Source organism: Rhincodon typus, chromosome 1 (genome assembly GCF_021869965.1).
Source record: "Rhincodon typus isolate 14 chromosome 1, sRhiTyp1.1, whole genome shotgun sequence".
NCBI lineage: Eukaryota > Metazoa > Chordata > Chondrichthyes > Orectolobiformes > Rhincodontidae > Rhincodon > Rhincodon typus.
Window position 1 is genome coordinate 44,416,461 of NC_063332.1, and position 27,197 is coordinate 44,443,657.

The window sequence follows — 27,197 nt, forward strand, 5'->3', positions numbered from 1 at the left end:
TTTCCACTCCATGGTTTGGTTTGTATCCAGACATGGCAATTTTATATTTCATCCACTTCATAGAAAAACAAAATACAACAAAAACATTTTATAGTGTGCATCAACATCATAGAGCATCCAAGGCACTCTGTAATCAGACAAAGGCTTGCATTGAGCCAAAGAAAGAGATTTGGGGTAGGGAGCAAAATACTTGGTCAAAGGCATGCTATCAAGGAGTGTAACAGTACAACAAAAACAGAGAAAAGTGGAGAGGTGAGAGACAGATAATTCCTAGATGGCAAAAGGCAAGTCCCCCAATGGTAAAGTGAAGAAAGTGGAATATACACAAAAGGCCAGAGTTTGAACAATGCACAATTTTGGAGAATTGGATCACATTAGCAATTTGTGGAGCTAGAGAATGGACCCAAGCCATGGAGAGATCTAATCAGGACACCTTGATATCTTTAATTACCATAGTTGCTTGTCTGCATCCAGCCTGAGCAGGTCACTTGCTGTAGACTATTAGTGTTGGAGTTATATATGAGCACCATATTAACTAATCAACCTTGAGCTGTACAAGTGTGTTAAACTGGAAAAAATGAAGAAACAATATTTAAAAACTTTGTTTGTTTCAGCACAGTAGCCAACATAATTTAGAGGACAGCAGGGTATTAGCAGGAAGTAACAATAAATGTTATCCTAAATGCCAGCTCCAGAAAGCAACTGTGTATAAATGGGATGTCTTTGAAGCTGGCAGGCACAAGGGCATTGGATTCAAAATCAAATTTGACATCTGATTTAATACCAAATGATGTATTAAAGGCATGTGGCTGAAGAGCAATTTATCCCAACTGTGAGCACCAGATTGTGGATCAATAACAGTGGAAAAGTGAATTCTTTATAACAGCAAATTTGATTAAGAGCAAGTTCCTGTTAAGAGGAATCCATAGCTATGGTTGAACATTGTTATTACAGACTGGGGCAGGGATGGTAGAATCTTATCATATTGAAGATTGAGTTCTTCCACTATAAGGAGGGTACCACTGCACCAGGGTAGGAGAAAAGGTTAATCATCACAATAGGTTTATCTTTCTATTTTCTAAATGTTGTGCACTTTGGCATGCGTTTTTGTTCAGATATGATGTTGAATTTTTCTCTTTGATGCACATGAGGAATCAACATTTCCCAGGCACAGTGAAGCAACACAGACTTGCATCAAGTTCCTCTCCTTCCTCAGCCCCGGGACTCACTGAGACTTTATCTGTGATTGGTACAGCCCGATCATTCATCAGAGAATGCAGTAGGAGAGCATCTGCTTCAGTTCCCTGAACGTACATATCTTGTGCACATCAGATTTCTACTGAAGTCTTGAACAAAGACCTGACCTTAGATTCCTGTAGATTACAGGATCTGCAGGGGTCTCAAAACAAACAGCAGATTGAGCAATAAGCAGACCGGCTTTTCTTTTTGTGTATAACTATTGGCCCTGCTCTGAGATTCCGGTTCCCTACCTACTGTTCAGATTGAAGCTGAACTAGGTATCTGATAATCAACGAAACCATATAAATGGCTCATGGCAACAAAAGTCTATGTTTCATCTTAAGAACATAGGAAATAGGAGCAGGAGTAGGCTATTTAGTTCCTCAAGCCTGATCTGCCATTCACCAAGGTGATAGCTTAACTGACCAGGCCTCAGTTCCTCTTTCATACCAGCTCAGCAGAGACATCAGTTCCCTCATATTTCATCTCAGGCAGGCTACAATACAGTGGAAGTCAGCATTGCCATTAGTAGTGAATTTGCCAAACTGTAGAAACAAAGTTCTGTCATCCATTTTCAGAAGAAGGGTCCAGACCCAAAGCGTCAGCTTTCCTGCTCCTATGATGCTGCTTGGCCTGCTGTGTTCATCCAGCTCTACACCTTGTTGTCTCAGATTCTCCAGCATCTGCAGTTCCTACTATCTCTGTAACACTTAATATGAGCCATTTTCTTCAACAGGTAATTGACAATGAATGCTCTGCAAACTGGAAAAGAACTTAAAATAGTAAACCAATACAGCAGTAATGTGGAAAAAGGAGAGTCAAATACAAAAGTCAATAAGTTTAATTTGGGAATAAGAGACATTTATTCAAAAGCCCACTCTTTCTTTTGCCTGCTTAATTTAAAAAGAAAGTTTGGTAGAAACACTTTGAAATTCTGAACTTTTGCTAAAAGCATCTGTTTTATTTTCCAGAATGTTCCAGCTTAGTGTTTGATGTGTTTAAAAATATCTGTTCGACACATCAGGCTGCAATCGGACTTTAACACTAAAGTGACAATATTAAGTGAATCTAGCATAGGGAAGAGAGCCTTAAAAAATTATTCTGAATATGTGCCATTGAAAAAACCTCACACCTTAGTCAAATTTCATGGATGCCAATTACATGTCAGATTCATGGATCTCTAGTCAATCCATCAATCAGCAGCAATTTATATCTTTATTCTTAAGTGAAGTGCACTGCAAAATAGGTTTTAAACATAACTGTTTTACAATAAGTGATTAAGAGGAACTAAGCCACAAGAGATAAGAGAAGATAGCATGTAACTTTAAATGTAATCATTCTCAATGTTAGTCATTAGGAAGATTTTAATTTGAATACTTTAAAAGAATCTCATATATATATAGCTATTATCCAGATTTTTAATGTATACATGATGCATTTGGTGGAGAGGACTTATATAGTGTAAGGGTGATTGAAAAATCCACGATACATTTATTATTCAGATGACAGTGTCTGGCATTTTCATTGCCTTGTCATAACAGATACAGATATCTGGCTTAGTGTCTCTAGAATTACTACAGACCATTGAAACAATTTAAAAGAATGACCCCGAAATCATTAATCATTTAGGAGGTTTTGAATTCTTGTCATTTGTTACCTGCCTAATGCATGCAAATCATATGTGGCATTTTCCTGGTGACATTTGGAGGCAGAAGGCAGATTTACTGGAATGACAGCCTCACCTTTGCATAAAAGCCCAATGTCTTCTTGAGGTGTACCAGACTCAGGCAATGAGTTGTTTAATGACAGCTAGCAGGACAAAGATAAAAAGCGAATGTTCAGACCGATGGCATTCCATGTGTGCTGAGGGATGGTGGAGAGGGGTGAGGCGAAGGACTAGCATTACAGAAATCATGAAGTTGTACAGTTTATTTAGTAGAGATATTTAAAATATCCTTTATCGCTCAGTTTGATATTTTTGCATGGAGGTAACAAGCTTAATCATAATTCATAGTATTAGATCTTCAACTACCTGGACTGCATGAACGCATTGCAGCAGAAAAGGATTAACCCCAGGTTTAATGGGAAACTGCCTTCTCTTTGAATAGGAGGTAGCTAGGCAACAGTGGCCATTCAAACGTCAGTCCAAACTCTAAAATAGGAAATCAGTTAACAGATAACATTTATGTAAAGGTGTAATAAGCCCCCAAATTACTGTGTAACCTAAATAGGCCATCTATTGAAAGGGAAATGCTGCAAATACCTTGGAATATGTAGACGTTACAGTGCAGTTACAGCCCAACCAGTTCATTCCAGCACAACATGCTCACATTTTCCTTTATTCTCCTTCTTTTTATTCATTCACAAGATGAGGGCGTTGTTGGCTAGGCCAGTATTTATCATCCATCCCCAATTAAAAGTCAGCCACATTGCTGTGGGTCTGGAGTCACCAGGTAAGGATGGCAGTTTCCTTCCCTAAAGGACATTAGCGAACCAGATGGGTTTTCCCAACAATCAGCAATGGATTTGTACTCATCGTTAGACTCTTAATTCCAGATTTTTATTGAATTCAATTTCCATCATCTGCCATGGTGAGATTTTAACCTAGGTCTCTGTTTGAAAGTTGGCATATTTCCTCAATCATTGAAGTATCTTTTGCTTCTATTCTAAATCTATTAGATTTAATTTTGTATTTATGGCCCCTAATACTGGAGACCTTAACTACAGTCTGCTTCTATTTCCACTGGACAATTCTATCACACCACTTTGTTCCAAGGAATATTGTCTGAATCTATTGATCAGTTGTCAGTCAGCATTTCTGTCAACACTCATGTAAATATCTTAGAAGGTCACAAAAGCAAAAAAAAATTCCGCGGGTGCTGTAAATCTGATATAAATACATAGCCATCGTTTTCTGCACTTATTTCAGATGGGTTTTTTTCACTATTCACTCATGGTATGTTAGTGTTACTTGCAGGGCCAGTATTTTGCCCATTCCTAATTGCTCAGAGGGCATTTAAGATCCAACCATATTGCTGTGGATCCAGAGTCACACGTAGGAACATGTAAAGGACATTACTGAATTGGATGTTTTTTTACAACAATGGTTGTACAATGCTTACAATTGTCACCATTATGCTAGCTTTTAATTCCAGTTTTTGTTATTGAATCCAGATTTCACAATCTGCTAAGGTGTGATTTGAATGCATGTCCGCAAAACATAAGCCTGATTGTAGTGTTTGTAACAAGGTCAGCCAGCTGGACCTCAGAATACGAGTTCCCTGATTGGGGCTGTTAATCTGGTCCAATCAGGGAGCCCTGGCTGACAGATTAAAAAGGGGAGTATTGGAGATACTGCCTGTCTGAGAGCTGACTCAGAATGAGGCAGTTATAAAGTTAAGGACTGTTCATGTGTAAATAAAGGATGACTTAATGATGGGTTCCCGGCCTCTGTGCAGTTATTTCACTTGAAGTTCTGGATGAATGTCCAGTTCATTACCACTAAGCCACCACCCTCACCCGTCTTCAGTATAATTAGGATAGTGAGGCTGGAGAAATTGTTTTATATAAACCTGACCAGATTAGCTAAGAAAATGGAGTAAGGGGAAGGACGAATGGATTTCATGAATGCAAACCCATTAACAACTTCCACAAAAAGAAAGCTGCAGGATTTTGGTTCCTTTTAACAGATTATAAATTTCCAACCTTTTCACTCTTTACATTTCAGATTTCCAATTTTATAGTTTTCATTTTAACTCCTATTTAGGAAACTTACAATCAATAGACATGTAAAGGAAGGTCACAATTAAAGAAGGAAATACAAGAGACTAATTAGAAAGAAATAATATATGTTAATATATTTAAAATTATTGGAACCTAATTGTTCAAGCACACCATCAATTGTGTTTCAGCCTTTGTATGAGAAACCTAGCACAACTCGAGAAAGTGTGCTGAGGAAAGGAGTTCAGCCAATGAACCCATTGCTTTCAATAGATGATGTATAATATGATACATTTTAATTCCCTAGCAATCTCTGTTTACTCATTTCTCATACTTAAACAAATTTACAGAAAACTTGATATCCAATAAGTGACTGTTTTCGCATCTCTAACTTTTAACCTCTATCTACTGTGAAAGATTTTTACTGTGCTTTATTTTGTTGATACAACTATGAACATTCCCTCCTAATCACTGAACTATGAAAAAATGTCCTTCTTTCTCTGTGTTGAAGTTAAGTTCTCACAATCTTACTCTTCTATGCGGCAATACAGTTTTTCATAGTACCTCATCTTAGGCTTTTTAATTTTAAAAGAATTCAACCCTGATCATTTGCATTCCTCAACTAACATTGCAAACTTGTTATATTCATAAGATTGCAACATCTAGTCGTAGAAGGTTCATTTTGAATTCAGTTGATAATGCTAATTTAAAAGCCTTCATTTGATTTAATTGTACATTGCAAAAGGAGAATGAGGAAGTGGTACGTTATATGTATGCCCTTCACATGCATAATGGGGGAGGCTCAGTCATTACACAGATGTACTATTCATATATCCTCTAATTTTGCTTTGCCACAGTTTCTATAGTGATGACAAATCATAGCAGGGAGCAGAATTATCAAGTATGGTCTCTCAGTACTGAATTCAATGCCTTTATGGTCTAATCATAATTATACGTGAGCTGGAATGCTGCAACTATGAACATGATCAGAGTGTAGGTGCTAAGACTGTTGAAAACTTTGACGTTTTGTACCAGCTTTAATCAGAGATAATCATTTGGACTGGCAATTGCAAGTAACATTCATGCCACAGAAGTGCCAGGCAATGACTATCTCTAAAAACAGAAAATGTAACCATCGCCACTTGACATTCAGTGGCATTACCATTACTGAACCCTCCCACCACCCCCACACCCCAGTATAAACATCCTGGGGGTTAGCATTAAGAGTGTCTGCTGACACCAACCATCTTATGGTAAATTTTGATTGCACATGCTTGCATCCAATTTTATTTAAAAGTGCGTGCACATGTGTAATATAAACCTGAATAGCAGTATTTTTCTCTCTTCACCTATATGTTATCCTTTGATTTGAAAACATTTATTAGGTTTTTATCATTCTTTATTTCAGTTTATTCCAGAGCTTTTATTGCTACTATCCGTGCCGCTGGGTGTCAGCAAATACAGCCATTAACCAGGAACTGAACTAGACTAGCCATCTAATGAGCAGGTCAGAGGCTAGGAAACCTGAAGTGTGTAACTCACCTCCTGACTCCCCAAAGCCTGTCCACCACCTACAAGGCACAAGTCAGAAATGTGATGGAATACTCCCCATTTACCTGGATGAGTACATCTCCAAAAACACTCAAGAAGCTTGACATCATCTAGGACAAAGCAACCCACTTAACTGACACTACATCCACAAACATTCACTCCCTCTCCCACTGATGCACTGTAGCAATAGTGTGTACCATCTACAAAGATGCACTGCAAAACTTCACAAAGTATCTTTAGACAATGCTCTCCTCTCTCACAATCACTGCTATCTAGAAGGACAATGGCAGCATAAACATAGGAATAATATCACTTACCATTTTCCTTCCAAGCCACTCACCATCTTGACTAGGAATATATTACTGTTCTTTAAGTAGCGAGGTCAAAATACTAACTTTCCTGTTTAACAGCACGCAAGTGTACCTACACCAAATGGACTGCAGTGGATTCAAGTAGGCAGTTCACCATCATCTTTTAAAGGCAATTAGGAATGGGCAATTAAGGAGTAAATGATAGGTGGAGATAGAGCCCAGAGAGCAAAATATAGTTGGACAAAAGAGTGGATAACAGACAGACTAGGTGAACTGTCAGTGGGTAACAATGGGTTGAGTGTAATAGCAGATCATGTGATAACAAGCAAAAACAGAAATCGCTGGAAAAGCTCAGCAGGTCTGGCAACATCTGTGGAGAGAAATCTTCTTTCTTCTAGGCATGCCCACCTAGAAGAAGTACTCCGCTCTCCGACAGGATTCCTGTTCCAAGTTTTTTCTTCTGATTTCACTCCACAGATGCTGCCAGACTTGCTGAGCTTTTCCAGCAATTTCTGTTTTTGTTTCTGATTTTTCGCATCCACAGTTCTTTCAGTTTAATCTTATGAGACGGTTGTGAGGTCAAGGAATTTACAACTTGACCACTACAATCTAGGCTGACATTCATGTGTGATACTGATGGAATGCCCCACTGTCACTTGCATTGTATTTTGGATGAGATGCTCAACAGACATCTTGTCTGCCGTCTAAGGTGGAGGTTCAAGATCTCATGATATTAATTGAAAAGATCAGGGAAGTTATTCTGATATTGCGACCAACTTTTAAGTCTCAATCAACGTCACAAAAGTATATTATCTGGTCATTATCAATTGCAGTTTGGGAGCTTGCTGCGTTGAAACTGCCTGCCTTGTTTCCTACATTGCAACATTGACTATACTTCATTGATGGTAAAGTGTTTTAGTATATATGGAACTCACAAAAGATGCTCTATAAATGCTAATTTTTTTTAATGTTTGAGACACCAAGGACTGACTCATGCTCACCATCAGTAATTAGTAAGTAGCAGTTTCATATCATGAGCAAACAATTCTTTTACATTTCTACAACTGGGAAAATGATTGTAGGATTTGAATGAGCTTTATGGAAAAAAATTGTTAGTGATTGGTTTTGGATTGTGTTTTCACATGTTCTCATGTTTTTAATCTTACTGCAAATTTAAGAAGAGATACAGGCAGTGTGCCAGCACACGACATGGTATTCCAAAGACTTGTTGAAAACAATTGTATAAATTAATGTTGTTACACTATCTGATGGCAAATCTCCATGAATTTGTGATTCTTTATTTCAGCTGATGAAAATTAATTGAAAAAAATGAAATATCAATGTGTACAGTTGGATAAAGTACAACTGGTCTGCAGTTTAAGACCTGAACTTTCCTGTTCAGTGAGTTGTCCTGTCAATAACTGATCCATACACATCTGGCAGATTTCAAATTCCGTTTGTACTGAGTGAACAATGTCAGCTCAGGATTACAATTAGTTTATATGTTGAAAAGCTGGGAAATCCTATCCAGCAACTCCTGTCTGAATTGTTTGTATGTGGATCCATCATGCCCTTTCTCTTGAAATTCTTGTTGGCACTCACTTCCTAAGCTTATATATGTGGAATGGCCAGATGGTAGAGCTATCTGAATCCCCACCGGCATTGTGAAATCATGCCTTGGCCTGGAATGAATATCTTCTAGATAGGAGATGAGAAGGAAATGGAATATTGACAGATAAATGAGTGAGAAAAAGACTTTAGCGTTTCTTTCAAAATTTCTAGATTGTTCACAACAGTAACTCTACCTGAAAGGTTTGCACATTTCACACACACTGAAATTTGTGTTTTTATTTTTACTGATGTACTAAGACTCATTTTCACAGAGTACAGAAAATTTACAAACATTAAAAGTTGCAGATAGAGGGTGCAGAGCTTGTGGATTGTCAACAAAACTAGCGTGGTGACCGGTAGCATGAGGGCTAATAATTTTTATGTATGATAATAGTCTAGGCACTGTTCTTAAAGATTAAGCTATAAATCCTTTACTGCTGTGTTGTTGGAAACATAGTAATGCAATCCCACAATGCTTTGCATGGAAAAGCATTGAGCCAACACAAGGAAATATGGACCTACATTCTAATTAATTGACTTGCTTTATATATCCATTATCTCTGTACAGACTTTCTTTGCTTTTTTTTATCACAGCAGCCCCATATGGGCGACTTGTGTGTTGTTGTGTTATTTGCCAGAAGCTAATTAAGTAACAAACAAACAGTTAAAGAAGATTAAAATTTGCAAAGCTAGAAGCTTGCAGTGTGCTTGGCAGCATATTTGAATAATTCTGCAGCCCTTCAAATTAAACTCTTACAACATGATTGTAATATTATCATATTTCTGTGGGATCCCATGCAGGTTTTCCATAATGTTAACTAGAGTTCTTTCTTTACTTTCAACCTGCCAATATTTGTGAGAAGTTAATGAATGATGTCACACGAAAGATCAGTTTTAAGATACTCCCAAAATTAATATCACCTCGATATTACTTCTGACCACCCTCATTGACTATTTGCATACATGCTGTTTTAAATGAGAAAACATTGCACTTGATGTGCTGATAGCTGGTGTTGAAGCTGTGTTTCTGTGAGAACGATTTCTCCTTATAACCAGAGCTAACACACATTTTCTAATTATCATGCTCTTTTTTCACTTTTGGCCTTTTAATTTTTTCTTGGTTTGGTTATATTGAGAGAAGGTCATTCAAATTTACTCCTAAGACCAAATCCTCAGACATCCCAACTGTAAAAGAGTCACTTTATGGAAATGTTTAAATATAGCCTTTCAATTGGTTGTAATAGCATTGCTATAAAAATACTTACTTGCAGCATTCAATGCAGAGGCTAGACAGTGTAAAAATGGTAAGTCTTGCATCACTTTTTGGGTGTAAAATAGGTGTGATGCATTTGATTTAGCAGCAGGATACCAGATGTTTTTAAGTGCATTTTACTCCTTTCTTCACATGTAAACAAAATGTGTAAACATTTTGGTCACACTATGATGTACCTTGTTAGGTGAAATGCTCAAGGAGAAATAGAGTATTTACATTCAGAAACTACTGACCTGATGTTTGCAAATCAACATCCACCATTACCCATGATGTATTTCGCCTGAAGAGGGTCAATGCAGTATATTTTAAAAATGAGAAAATAATCATGTTTGTTATTATGGCTTTGCATTCATGTATAAAAATGGATATTGGGCTCTGTAATGTATACTAGCCATGCTGAAAGATCCCTGCTTTGTAGCTCCTGGAGCAGATGTATATTTATTAACCATTTTATTCTGCAGCAAAAACCCGCATTAATATTACACCTTCATGGAAGGAAATATCCCAAGGCATTTCACTGGATTGTAATCAGAAATATATTCCTATCAAACTGAAGAAAGCAATAGGTTTTAAGCAGGCATTTAAGATTGAGGGAGGATGGTGGTGCACTTTAAGACCTCATGAAAACATAGCTACTATCAGTGGTGCATATGGAGTGGCAGATTTACAGGAAGCCAGAGTTGGAGGAATGTAGTTTTGGAGTGTTGTAGGCCGAGAGGTAGTTACAGAGAAAGCAAAGGCCAAGTGCATGGAGGGATTTTAACAAAAGATCAGAATGAAAAATTGAGGCATGAAGAGAGCGCACATAACTTGGTGTAGGTCAGGAATCAAACAACTGAATTTTTGATAAGATCAAATTGATGGACAGTGAAAGGTGGGAGCATTGGAGCAATTGAGGTTTTTGTTTTATTTGTTTATGGAATATATGTATTGTTAGCAGGGTCAACATTTATTGCCCATCTTTGTTTGCCCCGAAAGGTGGTGTTCAGCTGTCTTCTTGAACCATTGCAGTCCATGTTCTGATGTAGGTACTTTCACAATGTTGTTTCAAAGAGAAATCTGGGATTTTGACCCAGAGACAATGAAGGAAGGGAAATATAATTCCAAGCCAGGCTGATTTTTGGCTGCCCCCTGTTCTTCTATATGGTAGATGTCACTGGTTTGGAAAGAGCTGTTGAATTGCCTTGGTGAGTAGCTGCAGTGTATCTTGTACATGTACATACTGTTGCAATTCTGTGTAAGTAACAGAGGGAATTAATATTTTCGATGTTGGATTACATGCCAATCAAGTGAACTGCTTTGTCATTGATGGTGTCGAGCTTTTAACTGTTGTTGGATCTACAGTCATCCAGGCAAACCAACAGTATTCCAACACACTTCAGATTTGTGCTTAACAGATGGTGTAGAAGCTTTTGGGAGACAGGAAGTGAATTACTTTCCATAGAATTCCTAGTCTCTCACCTGCTCTTGTAGCTACGGTATTTATTTGGCTTGTCCAGTTCAGTTTCTGGTACGTGGTAACTCCCATGTTATTTACAGTGGGGGTTTTGATAGTGGTAAAGCCAATGTGAATGTGATAAATTCTCTCTTATTGCAAATAGTCATTGCTTGGCATTTATGTGATATGAACTTTGCTTGCCTCTTATTAGCCAAGCCTGAACTTTGTCTGGAATTTATATCATATGGACAATCCACTCCTGAGGAACACCTCTCCTCTTCACAAAAAAAAACAGCTTAATTTCGGCTGGCTTACTCACTCTATGTGATACGAAGAAATGAATGAGTGCACTGTTTGCAGTGAAGTGAATGGACCCTGACAACATCCTGCCACAGTTGCTGAAGAGTTGCTCTTCAAAATGAGCTCACCTGTAGCCAAGTTGCAGTTATAACATTGGCATCAACCCAACAACATGAGATGTTGTCCAGCAAGTCCCTGTCCACAAAAGGCAGAAGCAATATAATTTGAGATAACAAGGTGTAGAGCTGGATGAACACAGCAGGCCAAGCAGCATCAGAGGAGCAGGAAGGCTGACGTTTCAGGCCTAGACCCTTCTTCAGAATATAATATAAATTCAGCAATATAATTTGGTCAATTACTGCCTCATCAGTTGAGCTTCCTCCAGGATCTCTCAGCTTCTGACTGCATCACAACCCTGAACATTACAGTTCAGAACAAGAGTTTTGAAACATTAACTCTGATTTCTGTCCACAGATGCTACCAGACCTGCTGAGATTTTCCAGCAATTTCTGTTTTTGCTTCATATTTCCAGCACCTGCAGTTCTTTCAGTTTAATATGACAATATTTCTATTAATTGAACTCATTCAAGAGTTTGTTGGGAAGTCAGATTAAATAGGAATGGTAAATTCATTTTTAAACAAGATTATACACTACGGTTTTCAACAGTTCATCCTTTGTGTAGGGAAAAAAAAGACCGGTATTTATTCAAAACTTTTCACAATCTCAGAATATTCCCAAGTGCTTAATACGTCATGAAGCACATTTTAGGTGGGATCGCCTTTGCATTGTTGGAAACACGGCAGCCAATTTGCCCACAGAAAATCTGCAATGAAGTGCAATGTGGTAATGACCCGATAATCTGCTTTTTTGTATGTTAATTGAGGGATAAATATTGGCCACAACACAGGGGATATCTCCCCTAATAAAAGTAAAATACTGCAGATGGTGGGAATCTGAACTAAAAACAGAAATTGCTGTGGAAACTCAGCAGGTTCAGAAGCATCTGTGGAGAGTGAAACAGAGTTAACTTTCCAAGTCCAATATGACTGTTCTTCAAAACATCTTCTGATAAGTCCCCTTTTCTTCTTCAAAACTGAACTATGTGAACTTTTACATTAGCCTGAAAGGGCTAATGGTGTCTTGGTTATACAAAAGATGGCAAACACAACAGTGCAAAATTCCCTTACTATATATTATTTGAGTAGGTCCAAGCTGTGAGTGAGTTTGTCATCTTCTGCGGTTCATGATAGAAGGGTCCAAAGAGGGATCAGCAAGTATGTCCACAGAACTCTCACAGTGAAACATGACTTCATCAGAGTCTTATAAAAGAAATGTCATATCTTCAATTATACTCCTATGTCGTTTCTCATTCAGACAATAAAAGAAATACTACAATCGTGTTAGCCTTACAGTGTATGAGAACACTATTCCTCAGCAATTCAGTTTGAAGGGACTGTTTTCCTGTAGGCCTGTATCAACTTCAGTTCAAAGCTGATAGTCTTGTGAGAATGGAAGAGGTAGCTGGTGTTTGCCAATCCATGGAAAGCTATAAATGGTGATCTTTCCTAAGGGTGGAGACACTGTACCTGTGTTCTTTCTCAGTCTAATGTTGAGGCTGCATTTGAATTCAAGCTGTATGGTGAGACTGCTCATCTTGGTTGTTGAGTATTGATGTAAATTTGCTTAAGTTTTTGATGCCCTGAAGCATGAATTAATCTGAATAGATCCCTGGTGTAGATCTCAGTGTTACTAAAACACACTATTTTACTGAGCTACTGTAAGCTTATCTGGTACTTAATGCTCAGCATAATGAATACTCTTAACTCTGGTTTTCACCTGTTGTAGAAAATCTAATCACATCCATGTAAAATATACATGCTGGCTAAGTGATTGCTGTTGGTTTTTGTTTAGATTGAATTGATGGTTGAATGATTAAATGGGCTTTGCTGAAAAGATTTGTTGTTATCTGCAGTTTATAGAAATTCTGATCCAGGCATAATCCCGATCCAAGCAGAACATTTTTCGGCAAACTAGTTGCACATTCATCAGTGTTCAGCGTGGTTTATTAAATCCCAGAGACATTTACTTCAAACTTACTATATATAATAGTAGAAAGCAGATAATTGGTGCTGTGGTTAAAGGAGAATGTCTGTTTAAAGAATCAAACCATGATAATGGTGATATGCTGTTTAAAGAGACAGGCATCGTAATGCTGAATTTTATTTTCAAGAAAGGAACTGTGTCCTTGCAATGTAATATCTCTTTAAAAAGAACATGGTTTAACAGCAAGGCCATTTAAGTAACAGATTTTGTAAAGGAACCATTTCTTTGTAAAAGGACATCTGTTTAAAAGAGATATGCTCCATAATGGAAACACACATCCAAAGAGGACAATGCACTTCAGCTCTGACTTGCTTTGTGTACAAATGTGTCTATATTTGCTCTTTTTTCAAATGGGGCTGTGCTTCTTGTAGTTCTTCTTTTGCTGAAAATTATGGGTTGCATTAGTAAGGATTCAACATTTTCTGTTTGTTGGCCAATTTGGTGGTTTAATTATGAGTATTAGCAAATTCTAAATATGATATACAAAGTGGTCCATTTATCATTAATGAGTAGTTTGGCTGCCTTACTGAGCTAGCTGATGTTAGCTGGGGTAGCATTCCACTAAGTTATAATTCCTGACCTACTCCTGAGAAATGGAGAAGAAATTTAGCCAGGATTCTCATCATCCGCTCACCACTGGTAGAACTCTCATATGTTGGGAAGATCTTCAGGGCGGGAGGGTAGGAAAAGTTGTTTCATACGGTGGTGAAAAGTAGAATAATTATACATGGAAATCATTGTAAATTCACCTTGACTTGGCGTCAAGAAGTTAGGACTTTTGTTCTTTAACTACCAACTCTCCTCATAGACTATACCTATTCCTCTCCTGGAAGTGGTAAATCTATGATGCTGCAGTTTCTGAGCTGCACTTTCCAACTACCATCAAACATGGTCACTAGTCTAGTGTAGGTTTGGGGCATTGCTACTGAACCCAAACCTATACTCACTCAGTGTCAACATACAAGTACCTCACACGAAGGTTATTGGATGGAAATGAGATAAACTAATTTTGTCTTCACAGACGCCGCCCGACCTGCTGAGCTTTTCCAGCAACTTCTGTTTTTGTTCTTGAAACTAACTTTGTCATCTGACCTGATTGAAATATCTTTGTGTGTACGTTTCAGCAGTGCATTTACTAAAATTGGAACAATACAGAGAACATTAGCATAGCACCTGCGCAAGGATGACATGCAAATTCGTGAAGCATTCCATATTTTTTCAGGGCCCGCTTGTGGTACAGTGGTAGTGACCCTATCTTTGGACCAAGAGGCCCAGGTTCAAGTTCCACCTGCTCCAGAGGAGTGTAATAACATTTCTGAACAAGTTGATTAGAAAAATACGTTAAATAAAAAAAAACTTTGCACGTAAATGAGTCAGTGATTTCAGACAGGGTCATGAAATGGGGGTTTGCTGTTGGCACTGCTCTATACCCATAAGGCAGCAGGCATTTGAAGGCCATGTTGTGAGACAGAGCTGTGCAATATTTAAAAATCCAAAAAGCATAAGAAAGAAAGATATGCATTTATATAGCACTTTCCATGAATTCAGGGCATCCCAAAGCACTTTTCAGGCAATTAAATATTTATTAAAGTGAGGTTAATGCTGTAATAAAGGATGTACAGCAGGCAGTTGTATCTCACAAACTTTCACAGACAGCAACATGATAATGTCCAGGTAATCTATTATGGTGATGTTGGCTCAGGGGAAATGTTAGCTCAGGTAAGCAGATGAGGTGTAAGGGAGATAGTAGGAACTGCCGATGCCGGAGAATCTGAGATAACAAGGTGTAGAGCCGGATGAACACAGCAGGCCAAGCAGCATCAGAGGAGCAGGAAAGCTGACGTTTCGGGTCAAGACCCTTCTTCAGAAATGAGGGGGGGGAAGGGGATTCTGAAATAAATAGGGAGAGAGGGGGAGGCGGATAGAAGATGGATAAAGGAGAAGATAGATGGAGAGGAGACAGACAGGTCAAAGAGGCGGGGTTGGAGCCAGTAAAGGTGAATGTAGGTGGGGAGTTAGGTAGGGGATAGGTCGGTCCAGGAAGGTCAAGGAGGCGGGATGAGGTTAGTGGGTAGGAGATGGGGGTGGGACTTGAGGTGGGAGAAATGGTTAGGGAGGCGGGGATGAGCTGGGCTGGTTTTGGGATGAGGTAGGGGGAGGGGATATTTTGAAGCTTGTGAAGTGCACATTGATACCATTGGGCTGCAGGGTTCCCAAGCGAAATATGAGCTGCTGTTCTTGCAACTTTCGGGTGGCATCATTGTGGCAATGCAGGAGGTCCAGGATGGACATGTCGTCCAAGGAGTGGGAGGGTGAGTTGAAATGGTTCGCGACTGGGAGTTGCAGTTGTTTAGTGCGAACCGAGCGTAGGTGTTCCGCAAAGCGGTCCTCAAGCCTCTCCTTGGTTTCCCCGATGTAGAGGAGGCCACATCTGGAACAGCGGATGCAGTATACCACATTAGCAGATGTGCAGGTGAACATCTGTTTGATGTGGAAGGTCTCCTTAGGGCCTGGGATGGGGGTGAGGGGAGAGGTGTAGGGGCAGGTGTAGCCCAAAGTGCCGGGGGTGGTGGGGCTGGAGGGGAGTGTGGAGTGGACAAGGGAGTCACGGAGAGAGTGGTCCCTCCGGAAAGCAGATAAGGGTGGGGAGGGAAAAATGTCTTTGGTAGTGGGGTCAGATTGCAGATGGCGGAAGTGTCGGAGGATGATGCGTTGGATCCGGAGGTTGGTGGGGTGGTACGTGAGGACGAGGGGGATTCTGTTTTGGTTGTTGTTGCAGGTAGGGGGTGTGAGGGATGAGTTGCGGGAAATGCGAGAGACATGGTCGAGGGCATTTTCGACCACTGTGGAGGGGAAGTTGCGGTCCTTGAAAAACGAGGATATCTGGGATGTCTGGGAGTGGAATGTCTCATCTCAGGAGCAGATGCGGCGGAGGCGAAGGAATTGGGAATAGGGGATGGCATTTTTGCAGGAAGGTGGGTAGAGGAGGTGTATTCTAGGTAGCTGTGGGAGTTGGTAGGCTTGAAATGGATATCGGTTTCCAGATGGATGCTAGACATGGAGACAGAGAGGTCCAGGAAGGAGAGAGAGGTATCAGAGATGGTGCAGGTGAACTTAAGGTTGGGGTGGAAGGTGTTAGTGAAGTGGATGAACTGTTTGAGCTCCTCGTGGGAGCACGAGGCGGCGCCAATACAGTCATTGATGTAACAGAGGAAGAGGTGGGGGATAGGGCCAGTGTAGCTATGGAAGAGGGATTGTTCCACTTATCCTACAAAGAGGCAGGCATAGCTTGGGCCCATGCGGGTACCCTTGGCCACCCCCTTTGTCTGTAGGAAGTGGGAGGAATTGAAGGAGAAGTTGTTAAGGGTGAGGACGAGTTCAGCTAAACAGATGAGGGTGTCAGTGGAGGGGGACAGGTCGGGCCTGTGGGACAGGAAGAAGCAGAGAGCCTTTAGGCCACCTGCATGGGGAATGCAAGTGTATAGGGACTGGACGTCCATGGTAAAGATGAGGTGTTGGGGACCAGGGAATTGGAAATTTTGGAGGAGGTGGAGGGTGTGGGTGGTGTCACGGACGTAGGTGGGTAGTTCCTGGACCAAGGGGGAGAAAATAGAGTCGAGATAAGTGGAGTTGAGTTCGGTGGGGCAGGAGCAGGCGGAGACAATGGGTCGACCAGGGCAGTCAGGTTTGTGGATTTTGGGAAGGAGATAGAAACGGGCGGTGTCAGGTTGGGGAACAATGAGGTTAGAGGCTGTGGGTGGGAGGTCACCTGAAGTGATGAGGTGTAAGGGAACTGTTTGTAAGCAGTTATCTTTATAAGAGATTTATAGAACAAACATGAAATAGGGATGCGATATTTGGGGGTGCAAAGAATTTAAGTCATGTACAGTGGACAGGAATTAGAAACAACAGCGTCAGTGTGGAGTGAGAAATATGATTGAGGTGATATTGGAACATGAAATGAGACAAGAAGTAAGGATGAGACATAGAAGTAAAGATGAGCAGCAGGAGTTATCTCTTGGGTGAGACAAAAAGAGTGAGATAAAAAAAAGATTCTCTCCACATATTTAGGAGAAATAAAGAATTATGAGAAGTTCTTTCCCAATTCTTGAATGAGTCCTAGGAGAGCACATCACCCAATGTCTGAGGCACATTGAGATCATTATCAGCCAAGAGCTTGTTTAGTTCCCTTACAAATATTTGCAAAAAGTTCACCTGCCTGAACCAGCAATTTGTTCCTGAAGGTTGTGAAAGGAAAGATCTCCTGACATCTACGTTAGTTCTTTGCTTAATTAAGTCACATTTATGTTCCTGGTTTTCCCAGATCTACTTTATTTACACAGCTTATTGTGTGCACACAGTCTAAATCTGTTTTTAATCTAAATGCCTTCTTGTCTTGGTCTAAACACTTGTAGACGTAAAAAGTTCCAGCTATCTTAGCCTGTCATGATAACTAGGGATGTTTTATCCAGGAACCAATCTTCTACAATTTTTCCAAAGGCCTCAATTCATCCATGATTTGAGGGAACCAAAAGTGGACACAACACTTTACAAGTGAAGATGGTACTCAGTGGAGTCTGTACCTACATCGTGCTGTTAACATAATGTTATAAAAATGACGCAACTCTTCGACACATCCTGGATGCCATCCCCTGTCTTGTTGATATTCTGAAACAACAAAGCTGAAAAATAGACATTTTTTATTAAGAACTTGCATCTGACTAAGGAAATTTCTGCACAATACATATCAAACAACTTGCTCTGAAAACTCTGATCACATTTTAACAACTGTGACAAATCCTATCACAGCAGCCAAGACAACTCACAAGATCCCAAAAATAGCCAACTTTAAAGCAAAATGCTGCGGATGCTGGAAATCTGAACAAACACAGAGAAAGCTTGAGAAACTCAGGAGGATCTGTGGAGAGAGAAACGGAGTCAACGTTTCAAGTCCAGAAGGGACATACCTGACTCAAAATAGTAACTGTTATTTTCTTCATCGATGCTGACAAACCTGCTGAGTTTCTCCAGCATTTTCAGTGTTTATTTGAACAAAAAATCAATTTGATAGTTCTCCCAGAGTTAAAAGATCTTTTAGAAATTTCAAGGATCCAGATTCACACCTTCACCAAAAACTGATCAATTCTTCCATGGGGCAAGTCAAATCTGTTTACCACTTTTTGTGAAAATCCAACCATTAGGTTTTGAATTATATGATAACCAGATAAATAGGTAAAATACAGTGGCAAAAACATTACCTTCGGCTACCCTCAGTGCTGGAGTACTCTTTGTTTATATTAGATCATCCCAGCAATACATTCTAATGCCACATTTTCTTCTGCCATAGTCACATTGCACTGTCACAATGCTTTAGGGACAATACACTATAAAACTCAGGTCCATTTTCATCTCAGTAGAGTTCAGAATCCTGCCTCATGCCTGTATTCAGAGAGTATCCCTTCTGAAATAACTTGCAAACATCAGTGCCTTCATATGTGAGATTGAGATACAAATCTCTTCTGTTGACCAGCATTAAATAGATTTCATGACTATCAGAAATAAAATCTGTGCAATATCCTCCTTTATTATAAAATGGCTTTAAAAAAGGTGTTATCGGGTTTTGTTAAGAAAATTCAATTTTACTGTAGTGCTGTATTTTTCACTGTCACTGGAACATCTGGTTAATCATTGCAGATTTGTCAATGGTGTCGCTTTTCTTTAATTTCATAGAAGTTGCTATGCCTGGGTACTGAAAAATATTATCATTTTAAATTTCACATTGTGTGGATGTATATTTTTCCAGATATTGTATTGAGACTGTTGAGACCCTGGAAGGTTACAATTGTGTGTATTCCTTATCGATATTTCTTATGTCTGTGGAACTGAAATACAATTAAATGTTCAGGCCTACATTACAGTCACTTTTTGTTCGCTTGCTTCCTTTTATGAAGAAGGAGAATGAAGTCGTTTTTAACAATGGCGTTGATAACAATTGTGCAAGTTTTATTGCCGTCAGTGTAAAATGGGCTAAAGATTCCTGTGAGAATTAGCCAGGAGCTGAGCAGAATGATTAATGAAGGGAAGGACAAGAGCCTCCATTCATGTTGGCTATGGATGATATATTAATAGAGTTCTAGGGTATTCAGTGAATAACAGAATCATACTGACCATGTGTGATCCCTGGTCAATATTGGATTAGTCAGTCTTTTTTGGGATAGTGGTAGCAATGCCATACGGGACTTCAGTAAAGGAAAGCGTCAAAATCTAATTGGATTCCCACTTCTGGTCTCCATTTACCTTGATTGGAAGAATATTGTTTGTATATGTTGGGCTCAGAATTAAGCTGCAGGGTGATGCCCTTCATGGGCAAATCACTTGTAAGCAATCACTGTTAAACAGATCTGAAAAAATGAAAATTATTTGGCCCAGGTATCCATATCTTGACAGAGATGGAGAAAGGTTAGAGGGAAAAATCATGAAGGAAAATGTTGCTCACTAGAGTTTACATAAAGCAGGACTTGTAGATTGTAGGTGAAAGGGAAGAATGAGGGAGGTGAGGAATTTGATAGTTTGGAAACACCTGGAATGTATGAGTTAGGGAAGGAAGGCATCCAAATACTTTCCTCGGTTATTCTCAAGAAATTTTCAACTGCATTTATAAGCAACATATTTCCAAATTCACTAAATAATATGGAAAATAGCAGCAAGGCTTGCTTCCAACACAACAAAACGGCAAACTAGATTTTAAATAAATAAAATGTATTGCAACATTATGGAGCACAGATTGTAATCACTGCAAACTTACTTGTGATAGCATGAACAAATACTGTCCTATCTGAATAGCACAGGACACGTAAGAAGGATATTGGAGGAGTAGCAGTGAATTCAAGACAATAACAGAGCAAAGAGTTTCTTAAGATCATATGCGGTTTGGGAGCAAAGAAAGAAAGAGGTTATTACTCCACTATTTGAATTCTCCTCCCTTCATTGCACATTGATTCATGTGTGTTCTGTCCAAGGCAGCTCCTTCGGCACATTGTCTGGCGATGCTTAATCCTGAGGTGTTTTCTTTGGCATTTTTTGTCAGTGGTGATTTGCCATTACCTTTCATTGAGGAGGCAGGTCTTAATTCTACTTCATCCAGAAACAAATCAAACCCACACTAAACCTAAATAAAGAAATGGATGCTGGAAATCTGAAACAGAAATGAAAATTTCTAGAAAAGCTCAGCAGGTCTGCCAGCATTTGCAGAGGGAAAGTAGAGTTAATGTTTTGTGTCCAGTAAATTCCAAAGAAGGATCACTGAACTTGAACTTTAACTCTACTTTCTCTCACAGATGCTGCTAGGCCTGTAGTATTTCTCCAGCACTTTCTCTTTTTTGTAACAAATCCGCACTGTTGGCCTTATTCTGAACCATAATTGAGCCATCTGAGCTAATCAATGCCTTCATCAGACATATTTACTTGCAGATTGTATTGAAACTAGTGGAACATAGACGTCTACTGAGCTATTCATAATCAAAATACCCTGGCTTTAAAAATACACTAGTCTTGGAGAATACACCAGTTGTATGATGGCTAATAGTTAATTGCCAACCTTTGTTTCAATTATAAATCAGGTAGGTTGACCGATTGGTCAAGGCATTGCTCTCAGAAATGAACCAGATAAGCTGTCACCTATGTTGTTGAGTTGAAACAGACAAAGTGTGTGAACATATTTCGTCTGACTGCAAGAAACAGGGTCCTGTGTATTAATATGTGCTGCTTGCAGAACACGCATATGTGCTATGTTACAAGTTCATTTTTCAGGGTAAATCTTTGCACGTTCAAGATTAGATCAGTATTAACCTGTCTAGTTTAAAGATCTGTCTAGCTTGAAACTCAGACCAACCACACGGACACCCGTCATTTGTGGCAAGGCTTACGTGGCAGAAGGGGCTAAAAAGTGAAGTCTAACAGAATTGCGGGCAATAATACATCCCTACCCAAATGAGCTCAATACATTCTACGTTTGCTTTGAACAGAAGCTCAGTGAAACAATGTCACCTATCCCAACAGTGTCAGATGCACCATGATCACCTCCGCAGACATCAGATCAGCCTTCTCGAGAGTGAACCCATGGGAAGCGACTGGCCCACATGCAGTCCCCAGCCATGCACTCAGATCCTGTGTGGACCAGCTGGCAAGAGTATTCACAGGCATCTTTAACATCTCCTTAATACGATCTGAAGTCCTCTCCTGCTTGAATAAGGCCATCATCATCCCAGTGCCAAAGAATAGTCATGCAGCATGTTTCAGTGACTACTGCCCTGTGGCTCTGACCTCCATAATTATGAAGTGCTTCAAGAGGTTATAAATGACTCACATCATCTCCAGCTTCCCAAACTGCCTTGATCCTTTGCAATTCACCTACCAGTGCAACAGGTCTACAGCGAACGCCATCTCCCTAGCCCTACACTAATCTCTGGAACATCTGGATAACAAGGATTCCTACATCAGGATCCTACTTATTGACTATAGTTCTGCCTTCAACACCATAATTCCAAACAAACTCATCTCTAAACTCCGAGACCCAGATCTCAGCTTCCCCCTCTAGAACTGGATCCTCAACTTCCGAACCCAAAACCACAATCAGTAAGAATACGCGACAACACGTCCTCCACCATAATACGCAACACTGGTGCCCCGCAAGGCATGTACTCAGCCCCCTTCTATACTCCTTATACATGCATGACTGTGTAGCCAAATACCACCCCAACACCATTTACATGTTTGCTGACAATACCACTGTAGCAGAGCAAACCTCAAACAAAGACAAGACAGAACACAGGAAAAAGAGATTGAGTGCTTAGTGGCATGGTGTAAAGACAACAATTTCTCCATCAGTGCCAGCAAATGAAGGAACTGGTTGTTGACTTCAGGAAGTGGAGTTGAGGGCACACCCCTGTCTGTATCAATGATGCTTGGTGGAGATGGTCAAGAGTGCTAAGTTCCTGGGAGTGATGGTCACCAACAATCTGTCCTCGTCCACCCACATCAACATGATGGTCAACAAAGCACAACAACGCCTCTACTTCCTCAGGAGGCTAAGGAAATTTGGCATGACCACAAGGACTCTTACCAATTTATATAGATGTACTATAGAAAGCATCCTATCTGATGCATCATAGTGTGCTTTGGCAACTGCTCTTCCCAAGACTGCAAGAAACTACAGAGAGTTGTGAACATAACCCAATCCATCATACAAACCAGCCCTCCATCATTGACTCCATCTATATTTCCTGCTGCTTCAGCAAAGCAACCAACATAATCAAAGATCCTTCCCACCCCAGTTACACTCTCTTCCACCCTCTTCCATCAGGCAGAAGTTAATAAAATTTGAATACACATACAAATAGGTTCAATAATAGCTTCTTCCCTGCAGTTATCAGATTTTTGAATGGACCTCTCAAATGTTAATTCTGATCTCCCTCTCTCTGTGTCTGTAACAATGTTTTCTGCACTCTACCCAGCTACCATGATGGAATTTGTATGATACAATCTGCCGGTATAGCATGCAAAACAATACCTTTCACTGTATCTTGGTACATGTGACAATAATAAATCAATTAATAAAATTGAAATTTAGCTTGTCATTTAACTGTCAGTCTCCATTACCTGGTGCATTCTCCATGACAATGCCTTCGCTAATCAGAGTTCATCAGCACTGTCCTCTCATATAGCATATATGGTATTTTCTCTTTAAATTGGTATTTTTGTATATTGCTGTGCTTGACCCCTTTGTTCATTTAACATGTAAAGAATTTGGAAACATGGTGGTTTCAAGTGCACCTGAAAATTTGTTGAGAATAGCAAAGGAAAAACTGTGGATGTTTTTCTTCTAAAACTAATTTTTTCCACGCATTTCTAAAATATTTTGGAGTCATTCATCTCACTTATTCGTTCTTTTCAACTACAATCTAAACCGACTGCTTTCAGGGAAGGGGACATGACACTTGGATGAATTCTGGATCCCAGCCATTTGGCACAATGTCTTCACCTTCGCAATGCTAAGTTTTTTTCACACGATTTGGGTATTGGTCATAAGGATAACATTTGTTACTCATCCTTTCTCTCTAAATGCCCTAGATGAGCAGGGTGTTAGTTTAATATATAATTAGTGCCTGGATCACCTTCAAGAAGCTGAAGCGGATTTCTCGCCATCAGTGGCTGACACAGAGTGTAGACATGCTGTGTAGAGTAAGCAGATCTACGGAGGGCTGGCAACATAAACACACAAAACAAAGTCCAATGGGCAAAGTTAAAGCACTACACATATTCCAGTGCACAATACCACAGGGCTCGGTGATTTTCTATGCTTAAATTAAACCATTCCGTTGCATCACTGTGAACCTGACAGCTGTGCACTAACATGCACCAGTCTGTTGGGATTTATTGAAACTACCAGTTAACTTTATAGCGGTGACCACCCCAACTCCCAAGCATTAACAAACCCCAAAAAGAGTTTAATGGGCCATATATTGGAGGAAAGTGTTTTCCCATTCCCTTCCCATTGCCAGTGCTTTGAAAATTGGAGACCTTTCCAGAGGCATTAGAGTTCAGAGACAACTTCTAGAACCGCCATTTTTAAATCATCCCCATACAACATCCTATTTCCCATTTAAAAACCCAAACCATAGTATCTCTCAGCGAAATGGATAATTCCTGTAGTGTTTAGACTTTTGACAGTGTACATTCAATATGCCATTGAATTTACTGACATTCCCAGCACTGTATGAGAACTTCAACCCATACAAAACATAATGTCATTGTTTAAAGTATCTGGCATATTATGTGACAATATATGTAACCTCAACATATCTTCTCTTCCAAAGTTACCTGAGTAGAATAAGCAAATTATAGAGATGTTATGATTCCAAACGTTTTGAGGTCTGCTAGCAGGAATTGGCTCAAGCAAATGATAGCCTTTTCTCATTTCATGCTTATGTCCCGACTTGCAATTTATTATAAGAATCAAATTAAATATTTTGTTTCTTTTAATGAGCCTTCAAAAGCATTTTAAAAAAAGCAGTGCAGATTTCAGCATGCTGGTCCCCATAAGGGACTTGTATAGTCTTCCTGGAAAAATTAAGTTAGAGCATCATGTGTAATGATTCTTCAACCAGAGGATTTTAATATTGTGCTCTTGAAGCAAAGGAGGAAAACGGAGGAAGAAATAAATAAATACACAGTGAACCATTGTAAACCGAAAGTAAAAGTTGTGATGGGATAGAAACACATTGATCAATGACTTTATAGGCAATGATTCTAAAATTATTTCCATTTCATTGTTGTCCATTTCAGAATCCATGACTCCTCATAACAGTCCAGCTTTCCTGACTGAATTTATGGTGTTAAATGAACTAGTGTTCAAGATTGCAGCAACTGTGAGAAAGACAATACAAAACATTCTTTTATAATATCAAATGGTAAAGTTGATCACTGTATATGCACAAGGACTGAGAGGAAAAGAGCTACAAGAGATGCTGAGTGTTGGACTGCGGATATTTGAGTGCATCAGCATACTTTAGTGTTCTTTTGAAGAGGTTTAAGAAATTCTATCTTATATAAGCAGAGGCTTTATATGACAATATGAGTTGTTATCGTCATGATATTTGTGTGACAGACAGGCATGCACATAGTAACCCCTTTAATCCCCTTCTTGAGGATTTGCAAGCACTAAAGCTGGTTTAATAATATTCATGGGTTTTAGGTAAATATTCTCTAAGTCTGGCTGTCAGACACTTATCCACGTTTTTATTCCTACGACCATTTACAATTGAGAAAGAGCAAATAGCTTCAGAAGACGTGGATCAGTGCCTGAGACATGAATTAAACCGTTTGGAACAGTTCTCTGTGCAGTATTGTGTTATTTTGCGACATAACAGCTTCAGAAATTATCCTTTAGAAAACCTAAATGATATGGATTTTGGATGTTCATTAAGATGAAGGATGGCAGTACTGACAGTCCAATCAGCAACCACTTCATGTCCACTTCATTGCCACGACAATACAAGCCTCTACTCCACTCCCACTCTCTGGAATGAATTTGAAAGGCGATCACTAACCATTTCTAAAAAGAGATAAATCTCAATAATATAATCACTAACTAAATCCTTTGCAAAGTGTTCTGAGTCATAGGTTATGTGTTATGGAGAAATATAGTTTATTAATATTCAGTGTTTCCTCCCTTCGAGGAAGGAGGTGGATTGGCATTGAATCTGCTCTCTAGAGTATATCCTGGATAGGGTGACAAATACTTTGCCTTGCAGTTATGTTGTACAACTCTCCACAGGAGCTGTACTTTATTTAAGACAAAACAACAGCATTATGTTTTCAAAGAGTAAAGGCGTACAACAGACCACCCTCTCACTTACATAATTAAAAATTAAAGCTAGAATGTCTCATTGCTGTCAGATTTATGTGCCAATGAGCAGAGGTAGAAGATAAAAGAATTCAAGTTTTTTTTGCTTAAGTATAACAATCTACTGAGATATAAACTTGAACATCACGTGAAATTGTGTCATTTCTAAAATATATCTCATGGCATAAAGAGTATAAGAAAAGCAGTAATGGCAGAATAAGAACATGCAAAACAGAAGAAGTAAATCCTGCAGCCCTTTGAGCTCGCTCTGCTATTTAATTTGATCATAGCTGCTTTTCTTCCTCAAATCCACTTTTTTGCCCTCTCTCCATATCCTTTGATTGCCTGAGAAACCAAATATCTGTTCATTTCAACCTTAAAGATATTCAGTGGCAGAGCATTTACAATGTCCGCAGCTAGAAAATTCCAAAGATTCACAACCTTTTGAGTGAACACATTTCTCTTCATCTCAGTACTAAATCATTGTCCCCTTAACCTAAGGCTGCAGCTTCATGTCCTAGAGGTTTCAGTCATGAGAAACAAATTCTCAGTTTTTGCCTTGTCAAGCCAGAGCAGTGTCTTCTGTACTGCCATGAAATCACTACTCATTCTTCTAAACCCAGATTTGGAAGCCCAATTTACTCAGCTTCTCATCACAGGACAATACTCTCATCCCAGGAACCAAATTAATAATCGGAATTCAGAGGCAGGAGATCTAAAATTACATGTTGCCTTCCCGGTACCAGGGTAGAAGTACATATGCGACAGTTTAAAAATTTTTGGAAAGGAGAGAAAAAATGCGAAGTAATAATCCATATTAGAATCAACATAAGAAGTAGGGGTGATAGATATGGTGCTTAAGATGTTAGGGACTAGAATGGAAATAAGAGTTCTTGGATGGATTGAGAAAAGGGAGATGAAGACATTACCAGGTCAATATATGGTTGCAGAATTTGTTCAGAAATGAGGTCACATCCTTGAAAAGTCAGATCAATTTCCGGAACAAAGAAAAGCATTACCCAAAAATGACTTTTATCTGAATTAAAAACAGCACCCATGTCCTTACTGATAAAATAAATAGGAGATTGGTGAATAATTTAAACTTATCTAGGGTGTTAATAAGGTTTGGGTTTGGAAGTAAAGCTCAGGATTAAAAGAGGTTTAAAATAGGATGAAAAGGTTTAGCTGTAATAAATAGGAAGAAAATACTTAACAAGCAAAATCAATGAGTTAGAAACAATGGTAAT

At 39.3% G+C, this 27,197-nt stretch overlaps 1 protein-coding gene and 1 non-coding gene across 2 annotated transcripts in view; both read left to right on the top strand.

Moving 5' to 3' along the window:
• LOC109928086 (CUGBP Elav-like family member 4) overlaps positions 1–27,197 on the top strand; it is a 1,150,049-nt gene that overhangs the window by 391,733 nt on the left and 731,119 nt on the right. The window lies entirely within an intron of this gene.
• On the top strand, positions 14,661–14,765 carry LOC125484963. Its single transcript, XR_007263750.1, has one exon. It is a non-coding gene; the product is annotated as a U6 spliceosomal RNA (small nuclear RNA).